The sequence below is a fragment of the Solanum dulcamara genome, chromosome 6, assembly GCF_947179165.1.
Source record: "Solanum dulcamara chromosome 6, daSolDulc1.2, whole genome shotgun sequence".
NCBI lineage: Eukaryota > Viridiplantae > Streptophyta > Magnoliopsida > Solanales > Solanaceae > Solanum > Solanum dulcamara.
Window position 1 is genome coordinate 67,565,361 of NC_077242.1, and position 7,807 is coordinate 67,573,167.

General features: G+C 31.4%; 1 pseudogene; it reads right to left on the reverse strand.

The window, feature by feature from the left end:
• Positions 1-215: 215 nt before the first annotated feature.
• On the reverse strand, positions 216-3,497 carry LOC129892926 (L10-interacting MYB domain-containing protein-like; annotated as a pseudogene).
• Positions 3,498-7,807: the final 4,310 nt, after the last annotated feature.

Consider the following 7,807-nt stretch of genomic DNA (forward strand, 5'->3'; position numbering starts at 1 on the left):
TTATGAAAATGTCTATGAACCGTCTCCCCTGAATGTTGAAAGATGTCTTGTATCATTCGATTTCCCACTTCATGTGTACAAGTCATAAAAAATATGCCTAACATTTCATGTATAGACATTCAAAACGTGGGTCTAAGCCCATTTTTTCTTGTAAGTCTTTAGCTAAATCAAGAAACACCGCCTTCTTTAATTGAAAATTTTCATAACAACGAGTTTCATTCTTCACACTTTCTTAAGGTATACTGATAGTTACACTCCAACCAAGACTTTCGAGCTTCATCATTGGGCATCTTAAGAAACACTTGACATATATCTTTTTTAAGAAACATGTTCACAATGTAGTTGTACATTTCACCCCTCCAGGAATATCTGGAATACTTGCCAAAAAATTCATACACTTATCAATAGTGGGATCATCTATTACATGAGATGTAGCAGTACTTTTGTTAGACATCAACTCTACTAGAGATTGCATTTCCTCTTTCATTGATGCAATAGAAGATTCTGTCTTACTTTTTTTTCACTTGACTACTAGTTCTAATACCATTATTTGAAATTTGTCGTTTTAGTGATTGTCACGATCCGAACTATGGCCAAGCTGCGACACTGTGATCGGGATGCGATGGACCCCAACCAAGCCATCTTAGCATACATTGCATTCATAAGGTAAAAAACATGACAGTAGAATATAAGCGGAAGTAATCAACTTGAGGGAGTGGGACTAAGGGAAATCAACTCAATAGACGTCCAATTCGAACTACATCATAAAGCTGTCTAAACATGCCTCTAGTCTAATATTTGATGGGGGCTTAGGAAAAGCTCCTAGATCACCCAAACAATAGAAGAAAGCCAAGTAGACAACAAAAATAAAAGTTATGTCCTCCATAGAATGAGGACTCACCAATTCCTTGAGAATCTAGAGCAACATTAGCCACGAATAGGATGGGCATGAGTGTCGTCCGTCCCTACATTATGAGACAATGTAGGCAAAATATGCGTTAGTACATTTAAATGTACTAAGTATGTGAGGTATGCATGAACAAGTAAAGGAACGTAAACAATATGTCATAAGATGCATGACCAATAATAATGAACATGAGTAAGGCTTAAAACATTTAAAAATATATAAAACTCATAGTCAATGCATATCATAAAACTTCATCATATAACTCATAGCTTAACTTCAACTTGTATGGGATAAAACCTTTAACCGACATTTAACACCATGCGAGCTATTACATGGAATTCGATGAAACCCTCATCGAGAAGGGGGAGACTACCTTGTTAGGCTATACTCCGTCATGGTACTCAGCTCATCTCAACTCAACTGTGCTATATGTTGATCCAGTAGCTAGGACATGAAGTCAACCTACACAGACAACGTAGCTTGGGACTTTAGGTTGCTACTAGGATTTTCTTAGGTAACTAATTGCGCTACCAGACCGAACCCCACCTAGAAGCCCTCTCGATGCTTAGTCAATATACCAACGGAGACTCATAAAACATGATCATAACATAATAGGAAAAGATAGTAACTGCCTATTGATCCATCTTTATAAAACATTAGGAATAACTCATTAACTTAGTGATTCATAAAAATCCATAACTTCGGTGAGAATTGTACTTATTACCCTCTTCAGCATAAATGTGTGAGAATTGGACTTATCACATCATAATAACTTCTTTGATCTAAACTTTGATCATAATCATAACTTTCATCATAAAATCATAATCTCAACTTTAGATCATAGAAACTTTCATTGAAAATCATTAAACTCATGATCAACTCATAAAATATCTTTAATTTTCATAATCATAACTTGAAAGTAGCTTTATGAATGGGAATTCATTATTCAACTTAAAATCAAGAAATTCATGTAAAAACGTGCTTAGAATAATCATGGATAATAATTCAAAATAAAATTGAAACAACCCAATGTAATTCATCAAAATTAGGGTTCAAAATTCAATTAAAATTGAGTGAAAACTTGAAAAAACATTGGAACTTCATGGCTAAAAGGAACCCATGAATCAATCCCCACATACGTTGCTTCAATTCACTAACAATTGAAGAAGAAACCTTGTAGAATCTGGAAACCCTAGCTTAAGCTTGAAGAAGAAACCTTAGGAGACTTTGTTCTTGCCTTAGAGAATTTTAGGAGAATGACTTGAATAGGAGGGGAATTTGAAGAATTGAATATATATAGACTTTGAACTTGGCCATAAAATTGTCTAGGTTCATTGAATCGAACTTAAAAAATGACATAACTACCCCTTATTAAATCTGAAACTTGACCCTACGAGACACTTTCTATGGGTCGTAGAAGAAATGATGAGTCGTCAAAATGACTCGTCTTGCAGGTTCTGAAAAATGACTGGAATTCAGGTCTCTGAAGTTTGCAAATGAGTCATTTCTACAAATCATCATTTGGACTCGTCCTGCAGCTCCCAAAATCTACAAATTCTAAGGGTCTTTGAAGTTTGGTTACGAGTCATGTCTAAGACTCGTAAAGCTTCCTACGGACCGTCATGACTTGACCTCGAGGGACTTCTGAAACTTACTTTCTAAAGTCTATCTACGAGTTGTGTCTATGGATCGTGTAGGGGTTTACGGGTCGTAAACTTCAACCGTAGGACCTTCCTTTGAGTTGGTCTTGATCAATTACCAAGACCTCCTCTACGATTCCTTTCTACAAGACGTCGAAACCTCTAGGCTCGTAGAGACGATCGTAAACTTGGGTCTAGTCAACATTTTGAAGACTTCTCTTTGGTTTCCAACTTTTCGACTTCCGGGGTCTTACAGTGATGGCTTAGGAAACATAATGGAATCCATATCTTGTGGATCTATCACTTTCACCACCTCCTTCATCATTAGGATTAATAAAGTGTTCCCTATCATCATCAATATCATTTATTCTTTCTTCATCAAAGTCTACACCATTTCAATACAATTGTTTTTTATTTATCGCACGTGCTCTTTCTCCCATAGCAACAATATCAGAAAATAATACATCATATCGATACCATATGAGCAAAAGATCTTTATTCCTAAGTTTTCTATATCGAACATCCTCCTGTAACAAAATATAGAAAACAAATTTAAGTAAAATAAAAATTTAACAATGAAAGATATAAGAAAGACATATAGAACAATGTGAGAGATGTACCTTAATTTTTTGCTCCCATCAATCATCATCTGCCATAATTGTATTTTTTGGTGGCATCCCAACCTAAACTTGTATCTCCTCTCATAAATTACTTAAAAAGAGTCCAGTCGATTTTCATGCTATCCCAATAATTTTTCAATTGTATTTTGGTATAGCGTCTTTCCATTTTTTTTTATTGAATTCATCAACCATATTTTTCCATCCAACTCTAGATAAATGACTGTTAGGTCTATTTCCTTTCCTAATCTCTAGTTCACACAACTCTAAAAATATGATATGAGCATTATCATCCCACTTAGCATGACTTCGTGCCAAATTAGTTTTTGGCATGATTGAATGTAAATAATTTGAAGATGAACATTGAGCATACTGATTTATAATGCAAAATTATTACTAAATCAAAAAAAGAAGGTAAACTCTAAAATAACTATAACTTAAAAGATCCCAAAGTAGAGAAAATGATACGGTGGTTCACGCAGAGGTAGGTGCCATGCTATTATTACTAACTAGTAAATTTACCCGCATTTTGCGCTGTTTTATTTAAAAACTGTAAATTTATTTAATAATTATAGATCTAATGATAAATTCTCATATTATTCATCTTCTTTATCAGGAAAAACTTATAAAATATTTAGTTTATATATCCTTTGCAAACTTCTGTCTATTGTATAGATATATCATCAATTGTGAAGCTTATTGAAGTGTTATCTTGCCACTGAAAGCATATATTTTTTGAGATATACATTTACTTTCATAATATTACATTATATTTAGATAGAATGTTATCTCTTAGTACTTATTAGCATACTTTAAATAATTGTAATAGAAACCAAAAACTAATTTTGTTAATTCCTACAAATAAGAAAATAATTGTTGTCCGACATTTAATTCTGCCCTTCACTAACTGAAATACTAATATTTGTTAACAAACTTAATTTGAAAGAAAAAAAAAATGAACAAAACTATATTAACTCAAAAATACAAAGAAAAAAGGTTTTTTTTATCCTACAACTCATCAAAATCCAGAGAAAACTCGAAAAAAATTGAAAAAAGAATTTTTTGATTGGAAGGGAATGAATGAAAAAATATTTAATCGTCCCATATTAAATCTGAAATTTTGGTTCTTTTCAGAATTTGAACTATTTTATAATGTCTATAAAATAAAATCTGCCCAATCTACTATCCGAAAGAAAAGGGAATGGCTCGGTTATTCCACCTAGCCAAGCCAGAAAAATAGATTAGATATAAATTAGATAAAATAAATGAGTTAAAAAAAAGAGATAAAAGGAATACTTAAGTTGATTCCAAGAGGGATGATTGAATCAAAGTAATTTGTACTTCATTCAAGCAATCCTTATTTCTTTTTTCTTTCCTTTTGGTAGGATTAGTATAGTTATTGATAGCATTATAGTCAATATTCTAAGAATTGTTGGCTTTTTAGACTGTCCCCGATGCATGTAATGGAATCGAGTACTATACTTATTAACAACAGAGATTTGGCTTTGCGCTATAGTTAGCTCAACACGAATCAAGAATCCCAGAGGAATTCCAAGAATTCTTGGTATACATTTGTTCCAACCCAAAATCCTCTTTTCTAGATTCATGGATAATGAATCAATCGAATGCACTTCTAACACTCATCAAGCTTGCCATTCATGAATTGCACATCACATAGTATAATAATATAGATATACAACAACACATATCCCCATGGCTAAAAACTCAAAGAAAATTCCCCATTACTATATAATATACACATCTAGTTGTCTTCTCCATACTCCCCATACCTTTAGCACCCCATTTCTTACATTTTCTCCCTCTTGATCTAGATTTGATCCTTTCACTTGTTTTTTAATATAAGCATAACATTGGGTTTCATATAGTAGTAAACTTCTCCTGTTTCACTATCAAGATTTGTTATGTTAATTTTCTCCATTCAACTCTTCTTCAAGTATATATATATATATATATATATATATATATATATATATATATATATATATATATATATATATATATATATATATATATATAATTATTATTTTTTTATGACAAGTTACATATTTATCAGGAATTTTTTTTTTTGCATGATTTTTCTTTTTTCTCTCCGACAATTGAAAAAATTGAAAGTGAAAGTCGAAAGATTAACTTACAATTAACGATTTGGTTTTTCTTTTCATCCAAGTATTCTGAGTCCATGATCACACAAATAAAACTCCTTGCTAATCAGACATGAGAATAAATAAATATATTACAATTCACAAAATTAGAACAATTTAAGATATCACAACACCGAACCAAACATGATCATAAAAAGATAAACAAATCACAATTTTATGACCTAATAAATGAATTTTAACATTTTAAAGTGTGTATAGTTCATATTAAAATGAGAGAAACAGAGTAATAACCAACTCCTGCTGAGCAAATAGAAATACTTAAGAGAATTAAAAAAGAGGACTCTTTTAACACTAACTGTGAACCAAGCAAAGCAATTAAATAAGAAAAAATACCAAAAAATGCAGCATAAAGTAGAGAGAAAAAGGCAGAAATCGGTTTACTTATTTTAAGTCTTGCCAAACACCTCCATTTAATCGGTTTTAAAATTTCTAAAACCAAATTAAACAAAACCAAAATAATAACCATCTATTTGGTTATTGTCGGTTTGATTCAGTTTGGTTCAATTTTTTTTTACTTTTTTCGATTTAAAAATAATAAATTTGTTGAAGTCATCCGCATCCCAATAGATACAAACACGTAGTGCATGAACAATCCACATGAAAGCTACTGTGGATTCAATTAAGCAATACTAGAGTTATTATTACACGAAAAAAGTGATTGAGTTAACCAATACTAAATTCATTATCCATCAACGATCAAATCTTTATAGCAAAAAAGTAATCCCAAGCTCAACAATTGAGGAACCACCCAGGGGAGGGGTACAAGAAACTTATATACCAAAATTTAAGTGTTGGGTTTGAGAAAATAGTAAAGTTAAAAACTTAATTTAATTAAAATTTAATAAAATATTTATATTATGACCTTCGAGACCCTTATACTTGGCTCCGTTTGTAAATTGGACTCTTATACTTACGACTTTGCCAACTGAACCCTTAAACTCACCAAAACACAATATTTTAAATTCCTCTGACCATTGATTGGACTTACGTGACACTGATATTGCTGAGTTGAAAAAATGTTTGAATGCAGGCGTCTTAAAGCGAGTGAATATCTTTTTTTTATATTAAAAAACACTTAAAAAATTAAAACAAAAAAGAGAAAAATCAACCTTTCAGCCCCCACCCCTCATCTGCAACTTTCTTCTTCCTTCAGCCCCCACTCCCACCCCACCCCCTCCTCCTTTTTCTTTTTCATGCCCGCCCCGCATTCCTCACCCCAACCAACCAAATCTCTTATCTCAAAATTCCATTTTAGTTTCTTTAATTTTGAAATTCAAACTCTTTTTCTATGAATTTTCTGAAATCTAGATTTTTGAATTTTGTTGGTAAAAGAATGAAGTTTAGATAATCTTAAAGTTTTGAGAGTCAAAAATAGAAAAGATTTGCAGGAATAAAAGGTGAAAATGAGGGATAAGATTGAAAAATTCACCTTCACATCTAATTGTATGTAGTGTTTTTCTCAAATAAAATGAAAATTTTTAACTCAAAAATTTCTTTTGTTGCAAAGTTTCCACAACCCTTCTGCCACATTCCCATCAATTTCATGAGTATTTTTCGAATCTTGTATGAGTTATTTGTAAAGAGTAATGGTGTATATTGAAAAGTTGAAAAGCTTCATGAAGCTTCAAGAACAATAAATGATTTTTTTGAATTGATGAAATTAATTCAAAATTGTGATGAAAATTTATTGAGTTTGTGTTGGTGAACTTTTAGCGTAAAAAAATTCAAGTATAATAGGAAAAATTAAATCAATTTGACATGAATTTAGTTCTCAATTATGAACAAATATGAAGAACATGATATTGAAAATTCTCAGAATGTGCAAACTTATTTTTTTAATTTTATTTCTTTATTTTTAATATTTAATTTCCTATGTGACATTAAAAATGACATGAAATTCTATAAAATAACATGAAATTCCACGTGTAAGCAGTTGTGCTACACGCACATACATCGAATGAGAAAGAGGTTAAAAATGTTGTGTTTCAGTGAGTTTAAAAGTCCAGTTGGCAAAATCGTAAGTATAAAGGTCCACTTACAAACGAAACCAAGTATAAGAGTCTCTCAGGTCATTCCGCCATATATAAATAATTATGAAATTTATATATATAATTTCTCGTTCGGTTTGGTTATTTTTGCAGTTTATTTTTAGTAAAACCAAAACAAAACTAAATAGTATCGATTTTCAAAATTTAAAACCAAATCTAACCAAATATCATTTTTTTAAAATCGATTTGGTTCGGATTGCAGTTAGGTTTGATTTTTTAACCATAACCATGAACAACCCTATCTAGGGTCATGTCCTTGATTGTCATGACCTGATTTCAGGTGTGGTAGTACTTATCCTTTTCCATCGGACAAGTCAGCGCAAATCCAAACAAATGTGGAAAATAATGCGGAAACAGTCTAAATAGATAGATAAGTTATAAAAGCAAAAATCTTAATCAACTACAATACCCC